Raw genomic sequence first — 15,142 nt, 5'->3', positions numbered from 1 at the left:
CTTATATTATTAAACTATATATCAAACATCATAGCAATTTTCCCATACCGCTGATATGTTCAACCTGATCTTAATTAACATAAAAAAATAATTTAAAAAATGTTTTTTAAGAAACCAAATATAATTAATTATTAATTCATTAATTGATTAATTAGATAGAGTAAAATAAAATAAAATACTCAGAGGCTTATATGGCATCAACAATAAGTGATCCATATTTCGGAAGAAATATATATATATATATATACCACAACAACCACCTAGGTGGAAGGTGCACTCACGCCCAGAAATTAGTCTCTGAAGTCACTTGTAAATTCAGTATATTTTTATTCGGGTTCACTGTTGATGCCGTATTTCATCGACGTTTCGGTCCTTATGCGGACCTTTATCAAGATTGGCACTTAAATCACCTATACAATCAGAAACAGTTACAATTAATATGTATAAGAACCCAGATTTATTCAACACCAACACCACCAGTGCCTCCCAGGCCCTGAAGACTGTCACAAAAACCAGAAAACGTATTAAAAAGCTGTTTTTTTATATATGTAAAAAAGAGATACTTGGAAATAATCCACGTGTGATGAAAGAGACACCTCCACCGTTAGGACTATCTGTTTAGATAGGCAAATGATTACCTGGACGGCAAGCCAGATCACTCAGATGTGTGGAATGGCCTTCAAAGTTGGCAACATGCCTGATCACATAATGAAGTTAAAAAGCCTATAACGTAGGGGAAGCTGCAAGGCGTAGTCACCTATTAGATAAATAACAGAGTAACTACACCATAAGAAAATACACTAACAACGTCATTTTGGAAAAGATCATACCTAGTTACATGTAGAAATAGCTCATGGCAGCTTGTGGGCTCTGTACATGTGTCAGACACTCAGTCTGTAAGGAGGCACAACAGGAAAAAATAATCACCAACCGTAATCATGTGTCAGAAGGGAGCTGCAGGAGAACCATACTCACTGCTCAAGTGTCCAGAGCCAAATGGAAGCTGCATAAAGTTCAGCCTCAGCTGAGCACTATTTAAGGATCAACCACAGGAAGTGCCAATTAGGGAGATTAGTATAAACCCAGTCTCTCATTAACTGATCACCTCTCAGATAACTAACTCAGACCAACTGGGAAAAACGTTACAGGGTTCACAGGACAGGCAGTGGCTATCGCTAACGCACGGCTACTTAAATGAGTGTATTTTAACGATTTAGAAGGGCAACTGCCGGAGACGCGTCTTTTGCGTTCCACCGACCGGAACACCATGCGTTCCATTCCGCGGAAGTGGCGCTGGCCAGAAGTCTCTGCGTTCCACTCGCGGAAAGAACCGTAATTAGGCTTATCCACTGGCTAATGTTTAAAGGAGGTGTACAACCTAGAGGGGGGTGTTCTCAGAGAATGAACACTCCCCCAGGTGGAATCATCAATGTACAGGTTCACTCATAGCTCACAGGGACTCGGAGGTATACCGGAGGTCTCCTCACGTATAATCCTGGATTAACCTATGTGTAGCCTGTCAATCACCACAGAAGAAAAAGAGTGCAAATGTAAATAATGATCCATAATATGAAATGTCAAAAATGTCAAAAATGACATAAGAGGGCACCAGATCAAATGACCACAACTCACCCTACGCATACAAACTAACATATATCTGATCAACAAAGGCAAATTGAATACTGATGTGAGTGTAATATCTTTATAGTAATACATTGGTATAATGTAGTAAAAGATTTTAAATAATAAAAGGGAATAGTGGGTGGTGTGGTCATTGAAATTGGTGGACCCTCGTGACTAGTATAGGACCTGGGAAGGCTCCGGGAAACAACAGAAAAATATATATAAAAAACATAAGCAAGGACGTATAAATAACTGTCCTTACTTTCTTAATCTCTATACATAAAAAGAACATACAAAAATGAAAAAAATAAAACATAGAACATAGAACATATAAAACACAAATCGAAACCCAGCCTGTATGTGCTGATTGTATCACAGTGCCCTATGTCCCTGAAACATACAAAGTGTGTTCCAAGGTATCCAATCAACTATGGCAAAATAAAATTCTAAAGAAAAATATTAAGGGGGTTGGCCTCATTGAGGCCCTTTGGTGACACTGTATTGAGTTTGTGTATCCAAAAGCTTTCCTTCTGTTTAAGTAACAAGGTGCGATCGCCTCCACTAACAGGTGGCGGCACCCAGTCAATCAGCTGACACTTCAGGGCAGATACTTGATGTCTAACTGACAAAAAGTGCCGTGCTACCGGTTTGTCAGAAAAGCCCACATTGAGGGCCGTGTGTATGGATGACCGATGGTTTGCCATCCTGTCGCGAAAGGGACGCGCGGTTAGTCCGACATAACATAACCCACATGGGCACTTCAGAAGGTAGACGACATGATCCAGTCGACAGTGGAGATGATATCTGATGAAGATTTTTTTCCCTGTGTGTGGGTGATACAAAAAAGGACCAGTGATCATAGATCTGCACGTTGTGCACCCCCCGCAGGAAAAACTGCCAGGTTTGGCTTGCATAAGCTGGATTTGAGATGTGTTCTGTTTCCCTGAACAGAACACATCTCAAATCCAGCTTATGCAAGCCAAACCTGGCAGTTTTTCCTGCGGGGGGTGCACAACGTGCAGATCTATGATCACTGGTCCTTTTTTGTATCACCCACACACAGGGAAAAAAATCTTCATCAGATATCATCTCCACTGTCGACTGGATCATGTCGTCTACCTTCTGAAGTGCCCATGTGGGTTATGTTATGTCGGACTAACCGCGCGTCCCTTTCGCGACAGGATGGCAAACCATCGGTCATCCATACACACGGCCCTCAATGTGGGCTTTTCTGACAAACCGGTAGCACGGCACTTTTTGTCAGTTAGACATCAAGTATCTGCCCTGAAGTGTCAGCTGATTGACTGGGTGCCGCCACCTGTTAGTGGAGGCGATCGCACCTTGTTACTTAAACAGAAGGAAAGCTTTTGGATACACAAACTCAATACAGTGTCACCAAAGGGCCTCAATGAGGCCAACCCCCTTAATATTTTCCTTAGAATTTTATTTTGCCATAGTTGATTGGATACCTTGGAACACACTTTGTATGTTTCAGGGACATAGGGCACTGTGATACAATCAGCACATACAGGCTGGGTTTCGATTTGTGTTTTATATGTTCTATGTTCTATGTTTTATTTTTTTCATTTTTGTATGTTCTTTTTATGTATAGAGATTAAGAAAGTAAGGACAGTTATTTATACGTCCTTGCTTATGTTTTTTATATATATTTTTCTGTTGTTTCCCGGAGCCTTCCCAGGTCCTATACTAGTCACGAGGGTCCACCAATTTCAATGACCACACCACCCACTATTCCCTTTTATTATTTAAAATCTTTTACTACATTATACCAATGTATTACTATAAAGATATTACACTCACATCAGTATTCAATTTGCCTTTATTGATCAGATATATGTTAGTTTGTATGCGTAGGGTGAGTTGTGGTCATTTGATCTGGTGCCCTCTTATGTCATTTTTGACATTTTTGACATTTCATATTATGGATCATTATTTACATTTGCACTCTTTTTCTTCTGTGGTGATTGACAGGCTACACATAGGTTAATCCAGGATTATACGTGAGGAGACCTCCGGTATACCTCCGAGTCCCTGTGAGCTATGAGTGAACCTGTACATTGATGATTCCACCTGGGGGAGTGTTCATTCTCTGAGAACACCCCCCTCTAGGTTGTACACCTCCTTTAAACATTAGCCAGTGGATAAGCCTAATTACGGTTCTTTCCGCGAGTGGAACGCAGAGACTTCTGGCCAGCGCCACTTCCGCGGAATGGAACGCATGGTGTTCCGGTCGGTGGAACGCAAAAGACGCGTCTCCGGCAGTTGCCCTTCTAAATCGTTAAAATACACTCATTTAAGTAGCCGTGCGTTAGCGATAGCCACTGCCTGTCCTGTGAACCCTGTAACGTTTTTCCCAGTTGGTCTGAGTTAGTTATCTGAGAGGTGATCAGTTAATGAGAGACTGGGTTTATACTAATCTCCCTAATTGGCACTTCCTGTGGTTGATCCTTAAATAGTGCTCAGCTGAGGCTGAACTTTATGCAGCTTCCATTTGGCTCTGGACACTTGAGCAGTGAGTATGGTTCTCCTGCAGCTCCCTTCTGACACATGATTACGGTTGGTGATTATTTTTTCCTGTTGTGCCTCCTTACAGACTGAGTGTCTGACACATGTACAGAGCCCACAAGCTGCCATGAGCTATTTCTACATGTAACTAGGTATGATCTTTTCCAAAATGACGTTGTTAGTGTATTTTCTTATGGTGTAGTTACTCTGTTATTTATCTAATAGGTGACTACGCCTTGCAGCTTCCCCTACGTTATAGGCTTTTTAACTTCATTATGTGATCAGGCATGTTGCCAACTTTGAAGGCCATTCCACACATCTGAGTGATCTGGCTTGCCGTCCAGGTAATCATTTGCCTATCTAAACAGATAGTCCTAACGGTGGAGGTGTCTCTTTCATCACACGTGGATTATTTCCAAGTATCTCTTTTTTACATATATAAAAAAACAGCTTTTTAATACGTTTTCTGGTTTTTGTGACAGTCTTCAGGGCCTGGGAGGCACTGGTGGTGTTGGTGTTGAATAAATCTGGGTTCTTATACATATTAATTGTAACTGTTTCTGATTGTATAGGTGATTTAAGTGCCAATCTTGATAAAGGTCCGCATAAGGACCGAAACGTCGATGAAATACGGCATCAACAGTGAACCCGAATAAAAATATACTGAATTTACAAGTGACTTCAGAGACTAATTTCTGGGCGTGAGTGCACCTTCCACCTAGGTGGTTGTTGTGGTATATTGGTGGCCTCTCAGGTCATTAGGAGCACCCGCCGTCGTTATTATTTTTGATGAGAGTGCAGGATCTTCCAAGACTATATATATATATATATATATACACACACGCGTATACATATATATATATATATATATATATAAATGTATAAAGGAGGAAGATATGCATGCATATAATATAATACATCACATTTATAAGGAAAGAGTTCTCTATAAATACCTCTCATATAGACAAACGTAACGAGAGATACCAAAACCAATTAACTATCAATTAGCCGATCAATTAATTCATGTATCAACACCATGAGAGTAGTATATGAGTATATATATTTAACTTATATGTACTTAATTTATATGTTATTCAGTTCAGTCTAATTACTCAATTTAATTTTATCACTTGAAGATATCAATTCATTTATTCCACCATTCATTATAATCATTCATTGATAAGATTAGGATCATGGGTATTGATCAAATTGGAGTGACACAGAGAGGGGGCGATCGCTTCAATATGTTATGTAGACGTGAAGCCTTTTGGATATTTAGACTATGCACACTAAAGCCGCAAGGATTAAACGATACGGTGGAATTAAATAATATATGAATTAAATAATATATGAATTGAACAACTAGTCATAAAGATTATAATGAATGGTGGAATAAATGAATTGATATCTTCAAGTGATAAAATTAAATTGAGTAATTAGACTGAACTGAATAACATATAAATTAAGTACATATAAGTTAAATATATATACTCATATACTACTCTCATGGTGTTGATACATGAATTAATTGATCGGCTAATTGATAGTTAATTGGTTTTGGTATCTCTCGTTACGTTTGTCTATATGAGAGGTATTTATAGAGAACTCTTTCCTTATAAATGTGATGTACTATATTATATGCATGCATATCTTCCTCCTTTATACATTTATATATATATATGTATACGCGTATATATATATATATATATATATATATATATATATATTTCTTCCGAAATATGGATCACTTATTGTTGATGCCATATAAGCCTCTGAGTATTTTATTTTACTCTATCTAATTAATTAATTATTTATTTATTTATTTATATTTGGTTTCTTAAAAACCATTTTTTAAATTATTTTTTAATGTTAATTAAGATCAGGTTGAACATATCAGCGGTATGGGAAAATTGCTATGATGTTTGATATATAGTTTAATAATATAAGTTTTATGGTTGTTTAGTTTATTTACGTCTGTCTCTTAATTCGATATAAGTGATTCCTATTAACAAACGCCACATAAAGGAGATTTATAATAACGGGGAAACACCAATAGATACATAATAACGGCAGACATAAACAGGAAATGATACCATGACAACCGTTGAAACTAATGACGGAACGCATAATTGGAACGCACAGAGTGCGCATGCGTGAGCTATGGAAACAGGAAAGAGAAGGTGGCGCCTGTTTCCTGTTAAAAACAGAGCAGTGTAATACACTACTATTCATTCATTCTCTCTGAGGAAGCCGCCGAGTCGCACATAGGCGGGGAAATGCGTTAGAGGAGTGCTATCCTCGGCTGGGATCAATTGCCATTTATAAACAGCACCACAAGCGTGAGGACCGGCTAGGAGTCTAAGGAGTGAGACGTCACCCCGTTTAATCACCATCCAGGTCTGAAGACACGCAGAGTTGCTGCTTAATAAGCGTGGCCACGCTGGACTGTTAAGTATATAACTATTCTACTAAAAGCTGTTACAGTGGATCTATTGAAGCAAAGAGATTCCTGCACTAATACGCTTTACACTAATAAGTTCCGTGCTTTGAACTTTATTAACCTCTATCAGCTGAATGAGTTTCATGCTTTGAACTTTTCTGATGATTCCAAGCCTTCTATTATGGCATGATTAATGGCTACTAACATCTTGTGCACTAAATAAGCTTATTAACTCCGGAGTGGCTATACTACATTATATATTATATATGTTGTAAGTGAGATATATATTAGGAAAACACCGGCCGTGTGATATATGTTTGTCATTTATTGGTTAAATAAATGTTTTATGTTTTAAATATACATTGATTTGGACAGCGCTTCATTATTGTGTATATATTTTTTAGATAACCAGTCCAATGCAGTAGCAGGAAACAGAGACAACAACGGTTAGTAGCCACAACACTGCATTCTCACGACAGGAGACGTGTCAGCGGCTAATGCCATACCAACCCAAAGAAGCTAAGTGCGTCAGGGTGGGTGCCTTGTGGAGCCCAGTGTACCTCGCAGAAAGAGTTTTAACAAAGGTTAGTTCTTACCATAAAACTCGTTTTCTGCTGCGGGGTACACTGGGCTCCACAAGGAATGGACAATGGGGATGTCCTAAAGCAGTTCCTTATGGGAGGGGACGCACTGTAGCGGGCACAAGAACCCGGCGTCCAAAGGAAGCATCCTGGGAAGCGGCAGTGTCGAAGGCATAGAACCTTATGAACGTGTTCACAGAGGACCACGTAACCGCCTTGCACAATTGTTCAAGGGTCGCACCCGTTGGGCCTCCCAAGAAGGTCCAACAAACTGAGTAGAATGGGCCTTAATGTGATCAGGAGCAGAGAGACCAGCCTTCACATAAGCATGTGCAATCACAATTCTAATCCATCTGGCCAGAGTTTGCTTGTGAGCAGGCCAGCCACGTTTGTGAAACCCAAACACAACAAAAAGAGAATCAGATTTCCTAATAGGAGCAGTTCTCTTCACATAGATACGGAGAGCTTTGGGAGACAGATCAGGAGAAACAAGTGCCGGAACTACAATCTCCTGATTAAGGTGGAACGAAGAAACCACCTTAGGTAGCTAGCCGGGACGAGTCGTAAGAACCGCCCAGTCACGGTGAAATTAGAGATGAGCGCCTGAAATTTTTCGGGTTTTGTGTTTTGGTTTTGGGTTCGGTTCCGCGGCCGTGTTTTGGGTTCGAACGCGTTTTGGCAAAACCTCACCGAATTTTTTTTGTCGGATTCGGGTGTGTTTTGGATTCGGGTGTTTTTTTCAAAAAACACTAAAAAACAGCTTAAATCATAGAATTTGGGGGTCATTTTGATCCCAAAGTATTATTAACCTCAAAAACCATAATTTACACTCATTTTCAGTCTATTCTGAATACCTCACACCTCACAATATTATTTTTAGTCCTAAAATTTGCACCGAGGTCGCTGTGTGAGTAAGATAAGCGACCCTAGTGGCCGACACAAACACCGGGCCCATCTAGGAGTGGCACTGCAGTGTCACGCAGGATGTCCCTTCCAAAAAACCCTCCCCAAACAGCACATGACGCAAAGAAAAAAAGAGGCGCAATGAGGTAGCTGTGTGAGTAAGATTAGCGACCCTAGTGGCCGACACAAACACCGGGCCCATCTAGGAGTGGCACTGCAGTGTCACGCAGGATGGCCCTTCCAAAAAACCCTCCCCAAACAGCACATGACGCAAAGAAAAAAAGAGGCGCAATGAGGTAGCTGTGTGAGTAAGATTAGCGACCCTAGTGGCCGACACAAACACCGGGCCCATCTAGGAGTGGCACTGCAGTGTCACGCAGGATGTCCCTTCCAAAAAACCCTCCCCAAACAGCACATGACGCAAAGAAAAAAAGAGGCGCAATGAGGTAGCTGACTGTGTGAGTAAGATTAGCGACCCTAGTGGCCGACACAAACACCGGGCCCATCTAGGAGTGGCACTGCAGTGTCACGCAGGATGTCCCTTCCAAAAAACCCTCCCCAAACAGCACATGACGCAAAGAAAAAAAGAGGCGCAATGAGGTAGCTGACTGTGTGAGTAAGATTAGCGACCCTAGTGGCCGACACAAACACCGGGCCCATTTAGGAGTGGCACTGCAGTGTCACGCAGGATGTCCCTTCCAAAAAACCCTCCCCAATCAGCACATGATGCAAAGAAAAAGAAAAGAAAAAAGAGGTGCAAGATGGAATTGTCCTTGGGCCCTCCCACCCACCCTTATGTTGTATAAACAAAACAGGACATGCACACTTTAACCAACCCATCATTTCAGTGACAGGGTCTGCCACACGACTGTGACTGATATGACGGGTTGGTTTGGACCCCCCCCCAAAAAAGAAGCAATTAATCTCTCCTTGCACAAACTGGCTCTACAGAGGCAAGATGTCCACCTCATCATCACCCTCCGATATATCACCGTGTACATCCCCCTCCTCACAGATTATCTTCACGTCCAGTGTTGGGAAGGTCAGGCATCGCAACCGACACAATTGGACTCTCCTTGTGGATTTGGGATTTCGAAGAATGCACAGTTCTTTGCTGTGCTGCTTTTGCCAGCTTGAGTCTTTTCATTTTTCTAGCGAGAGGCTGAGTGCTTCCATCCTCATGTGAAGCTGAACCACTAGCCATGAACATAGGCCAGGGCCTCAGCCGTTCCTTGCCACTCCGTGTCGTAAATGGCATATTGGCAAGTTTACGCTTCTCCTCCGACAATTTTATTTTAGGTTTTGGAGTCCTTTTTTTTCTGATATTTGGTGTTTTGGATTTGACATGCTCTGTACTATGACATTGGGCATCGGCCTTGGCAGACGACGTTGCTGGCATTTCATCGTCTCGGCCATGACTAGTGGCAGCAGCTTCAGCACGAGGTGGAAGTGGATCTTGATCTTTCCCTAATTTTGGAACCTCAACATTTTTGTTCTCCATATTTTAATAGGCACAACTAAAAGGCACCTCAGGTAAACAATGGAGATGGATACTAGTATACAATTATGGACTGCCTGCCGAGTGCAGACACAGAGGTAGCCACAGCCGTGAACTACCGTACTGTACTGTGTCTGCTGCTAATATAGACTGGTTGATAAAGAGATGTCTATGTAACTATGTATGTATAAAGAAGAAAGAAAAAAAAACCACGGTTAGGTGGTATACAATTATGGACGGACTGCCTGCCGAGTGCAGACACAGAGGTAGCCACAGCCGTGAACTACCGTACTGTACTGTGTCTGCTGCTAATAATATAGACTGGTTGATAAAGAGATGTCGTAGTAGTATGTATGTATAAAGAAGAAAGAAAAAAAAAACACGGTTAGGTGGTATACAATTATGGACGGACTGCCTGCCGAGTGCAGACACAGAGGTAGCCACAGCCGTGAACTACCGTACTGTACTGTGTCTGCTGCTAATATAGACTGGTTGATAAAGAGATGTCTATGTAACTATGTATGTATAAAGAAGAAAGAAAAAAAAACCACGGTTAGGTGGTATACAATTATGGACGGACTGCCTGCCGAGTGCAGACACAGAGGTAGCCACAGCCGTGAACTACCGTACTGTACTGTGTCTGCTGCTAATATAGACTGGTTGATAAAGAGATGTCTATGTAACTATGTATGTATAAAGAAGAAAGAAAAAAAAAACACGGTTAGGTGGTATACAATTATGGACGGACTGCCTGCCGAGTGCAGACACAGAGGTAGCCACAGCCGTGAACTACCGTACTGTACTGTGTCTGCTGCTAATATAGACTGGTTGATAAAGAGATGTCGTAGTAGTATGTATGTATAAAGAAGAAAAAAAAACCACGGTTAGGTGGTATACAATTATGGACGGACTGCCTGCCGAGTGCAGACACAGAGGTAGCCACAGCCGTGAACTACCGTACTGTGTCTGCTGCGACTGGATGATAAATGATATAAAAATATATATATATATCACTACTGCAGCCGGACAGGTATATATTATATATTATATAATGACGGACCTGCTGGACACTGTCTGTCAGCAGAATGAGTTTTATTTTTATAGAATAAAAAAAACAACAACACACAAGTGAAGTCACACGACGAGTGTTTAACTTTTTCAGGCAATCACAATATAAGTATACTACTAACTATACTGGTGGTCAGTGTGGTCAGGTCACTGGTCAGTCACACTGGCAGTGGCACTCCTGCAGCAAAAGTGTGCACTGTTTAATTTTAATATATTATTATGTACTCCTGGCTCCTGCTATAACCTATAACTGGCACTGCAGTGCTCCCCAGTCTCCCCCACAATTATAAGCTGTGTGAGCTGAGCAGTCAGACAGATATATAATATATATAGATGATGCAGCACACTGGGCTGAGCCTGAGCAGTGCACACAGATATGGTATGTGACTGAGTCACTGTGTGTATCGCTTTTTTCAGGCAGAGAACGGATATATTAAATAAACTGCACTGTCTGGTGGTCACTCACTATATAATATTATGTACTCCTGGCTCCTGCTATAACCTATAACTGGCACTGCAGTGCTCCCCAGTCTCCCCCACAATTATAAGCTGTGTGAGCTGAGCAGTCAGACAGATATATAATATATATAGATGATGCAGCACACTGGGCTGAGCCTGAGCAGTGCACACAGATATGGTATGTGACTGAGTCACTGTGTGTATCGCTTTTTTCAGGCAGAGAACGGATATATTAAATAAACTGCACTGTCTGGTGGTCACTCACTAGTAAACTCTCTGCACTCTCTACACTTCTACAGTACTCCTCCTAGTCCTAAGCTCCAGTAAATCTCTCTCTCTTATAATCTAAATGGAGAGGACGCCAGCCACGTCCTCTCCCTATCAATCTCAATGCACGTGTGAAAATGGCGGCGACGCGCGGCTCCTTATATAGAATCCGAGTCTCGCGAGAATCCGACAACGGGATAATGATGTTCGGGCGCGCTCGGGTTAGCCGAGCCATACGGGAGAATCCGAGTATGGCTCGGACCCGTGTAAATTAATTAATACCAGGCGGCCTGTAGCATATCCTTAATAATAACGTCTTTATTCCTTTACCCCCGCATGCAATTTCTACCCAGCGTCATGATGACGTTCGGGCGCGCTCGGGTTAACCGAGCAAGGCGGGAGGATCCGAGTCTGCTCGGACCCGTGAAAAAAACCATGAAGTTCGGGCGGGTTCGGATTCAGAGAAACCGAACCCGCTCATCTCTAGGTGAAATATCAGATATTGGAAACTACAGGACAAGGCACCCAAATCTGACACTCTTCTAGCTGAAGCAATAGCCAGCAGAAACACCATCTCAAGGGAAAGCCACTTAAGGTCAGCTGAACCAAGAGGTTCAAACGGAGACTCTTGTAACGCCTCCAAAACCACCGACAAGTCCCAAGGAGCCACAGGCGGGACATAGGGAGGTTGGATACGCAACACGCCCTGAGTAAAGGTATGCACATCAGGTAGTGGCGCAATTTTTCTCTGAAACCACACCGACAAGGCAGATATTTGGACCTTGAGGGAGGCCAGGCGCAGGCCTAAGTCCAGGCCCTGCTGAAGAAAAGCCAACAACTTGGCTATACTAAACTTGGAAGCGTCATAATTGTTAGATGCGCACCAAACAAAGTAAGAATGCCAGACCCTATAGTAAATCCGAGCCGAAGCCGGTTTCCGGGCTCGCAACATAGTTTGAATGACCGCCTCAGAAAACCCTTTAGCCCTTAAGACGGAAGCTTCAAGAGCCACGCCGTCAAAGACAGCCGGGCTAGGTCCTGGTAGACACATGGGCCCTGAACGAGGAGGTCTGGGCGTTGTGGAAGTAGAATTGGACGCTCTGACGATAGGCCTTGCAGGTCTGAGAACCAGTGCTGTCTGGCCAACGCTGGAGTTATGAGAAGCAGAATTCCTTTTTCTTGCTTGAACTTCCGAATTACCCTGGGCAGGAGTGACACCGGAGGGAACACGTACGGCAGCCAAAACCTCCACGGTACCGCCAGCGCATCCACGAAGACCGGAACCTTGTGATTGTGTCGAGACGCCATCAGATCTACGTCTGGAAGGCCCCACCCTTCCACTAGGAGTTGAAACACTTCTGGATGGAGGCCCCACTCGCCGGCATGCACGTCCTGACTACTGAGAAAGTCCGCTTCCCAATTCAGGACTCCCGGAATGAATATTGCCGATATGGCCGGTAGATGGCGTTCTGCCCACTGTAGAATCCGTGAGACTTCCTTCATTGCTAGGCGGCTTCGAGTGCCGCCTTGGTGATTTATGTAAGCCACTGTGGTGGTGTTGTCCGACTGTACTTGAACAGGACGGTTCTGAATTAAATGCTGGGCTAGGTTCAAGGCATTGAAGACCGCCCGCAACTCCAGAATATTGATCGAGAGGAGGGACTCCTACTTGGTCCACCGCCCCTGAAGGGAGTATTGCTCCAGCACCGCGCCCCAACCTCTTAGACTGGCATCTGTCGTCAACAGGACCCAGTCGGATATCCAGAAGGGATGGCCCCTGCACAGTTGTTGGTCCCGGATCCACCAGAGCAGCGACAGACGGACCTCCGGAGTCAATGAGATCATTTGAGACCTGTTTCGGTGAGGCAGGCCGTCCCATTTGGCTAGAATCAGCCTCTGGAGAGGGCAAGAGTGAAATTGAGCATACTCCACCATGTCGAATGCTGACACCATGAGGCCCAGCACCTGCATCGCCGAATGTATCGACACTTGCGGACGAGATAGGAAGCAACGAATCCTGTCCTGAAGTTTCAGGACTTTCTCCTGAGACAGGAGCAACCGCTGGTTGTGAGTGTACAATAGTGCTCCCAGATGCACCATGCTCTGAGCAGGGATCAGGGATGACTTCTTCCAGTTGATGAGCCACCCGTGGGCTTGCAGAAACCGGACCGTCACATCTAGATGATGCAGGAGAAGTTCTGGGGAATTTGCCAGGATTAACAAGTCATCCAAATACGGCAGTATCCTGACCCCTTGACGGCGGAGTACCACTGTCATCACCGCCATGACTTTTGTAAAGACTCGCAGAGCCGTTGTTAAACCAAAAGGTAACGCCCGAAACTGCTAATGGCAGTTGCCAATCGCAAATCTCAGGTATTGCTGATGAGACACTGCTATAGGAATATGCAGGTAAGCATCCTGTACATCCAGGGAGACCATGAAGTCCCCAGGTTCCAAGGCCAGAACTATAGAGCAAAGGGTTTCCATCCGGAACTTGGAAAACTTCACAAACCTGTTCAATGCCTTGAGTTTGAGAATGGGCCGTGAGGACCCATTCGGTTTCGGGACTAGAAACAGCGGAGAATAGTACCCCCGGCCCCTCTGCGCAAGAGGCACCTGTACTACGACTCCTGTATCCAGGAGGGTCTGTACCACCGAATGTAGAGTGTTTGCCTTTGTCTTGTCCAACGGGGACATCTTTCTGGCAAAATCGATGAGGGGGTCGGTTTTTGAAGGCTATGGCCTAACCTCGAGTGACGACTTCCCGTACCCAGGCATCTGAAGTGGTCTTCAACCATTCCTGGGTATACCCTAGAAGCCGGCCCCCCACCCTGGGATCCCCCAGAGGGAGGCCCGCCCTGTCATGCGGCAGGCTTATCTGTCTTGGAAGCTGGCTGACGGGCCGCCCAGGCTCTTTTGGGCTTAGGCTTACCAGGTTTGGAAGTGCAGGCCTGCTTGTTGTACGCCTGACCTTTTGCTTTACCTGAAGGACGAAAGGGGCGAAAGGAAGTACCTTTAGCCTTCGACACAGAAGGAGCAGTACTTGGCAGACAGGCAGTTTTGGCAGTAGCCAAGTCAGCCACAATCTTATTTAAATCCTCAAACAAAAAAGCGTGAGCCAAGATGGCGCAACTAAACACTTCTAGAGACGTATGCTAAAATTAGCTTACACAATAATGGATAGCACAATGATCCAGACTGCAGATGGATAACAATACACCTTCCATACATATGGATACTAAAAGGATAGCAAAAGGACAAAAAACATAGTGTAATCCAATTAAACAGGTGGTATATCTTTTATAGGAGAAGAGCAGCAGTGCCGGAGGCAGGGGAGAAGGAGGAGGAGGGAGGGGGTCTGGAGCGGCAGCAGCGCTATGTAATTGGTAGAGGCGCCGCTGCAGCAGTCCCATCTCCTTCCGCATTGGCTGCCCGCTGTCGCTGTAAATGCTGGGATGAGGGAAGCTCATCCCAGCATTCACAGCAGCACCAGGCAGCCAATGCGGAAGGAGAGGGGACTGCTGCAGCGGCGCCACTACCAATTCATGGTGCCGCTGCGGCTCCAGTCCCCCTCCCTCCTCCTCCTTCTCCCCTGCCTCCGGCACTGCTGCTCCCTCTCCCCTGCCTTCGGATTCTCCAGCGCAGTGCACACAGCAGAGGCGGCTTGTAATGAGTTAATTTGACTCATTACAAGCCGCTGGCCGTTGCGCCCTCAGGGTGACTGCGCTGTGTGCCAGGCACACCTGGCACACACGTAGTTACGGCACTGGTAGACGC

General features: G+C 44.1%; 1 long non-coding RNA gene across 1 annotated transcript; it reads right to left on the bottom strand.

Moving 5' to 3' along the window:
- Nucleotides 1-307: 307 nt before the first annotated feature.
- On the bottom strand, nucleotides 308-881 carry LOC135051130 (uncharacterized). The gene is made up of 3 exons (XR_010242057.1): nucleotides 831-881; nucleotides 639-757; nucleotides 308-410 (listed from the first exon to the last, which is right to left on the bottom strand). It is a non-coding gene; the product is annotated as an uncharacterized LOC135051130 (long non-coding RNA).
- Nucleotides 882-15,142: the final 14,261 nt, after the last annotated feature.

This window comes from Pseudophryne corroboree, chromosome 2, assembly GCF_028390025.1.
Source record: "Pseudophryne corroboree isolate aPseCor3 chromosome 2, aPseCor3.hap2, whole genome shotgun sequence".
Lineage (NCBI taxonomy): Eukaryota > Metazoa > Chordata > Amphibia > Anura > Myobatrachidae > Pseudophryne > Pseudophryne corroboree.
The sequence above is the reverse complement of the archived record's forward strand: the minus strand, read 5'-3'. Positions and strand labels throughout refer to the sequence as shown.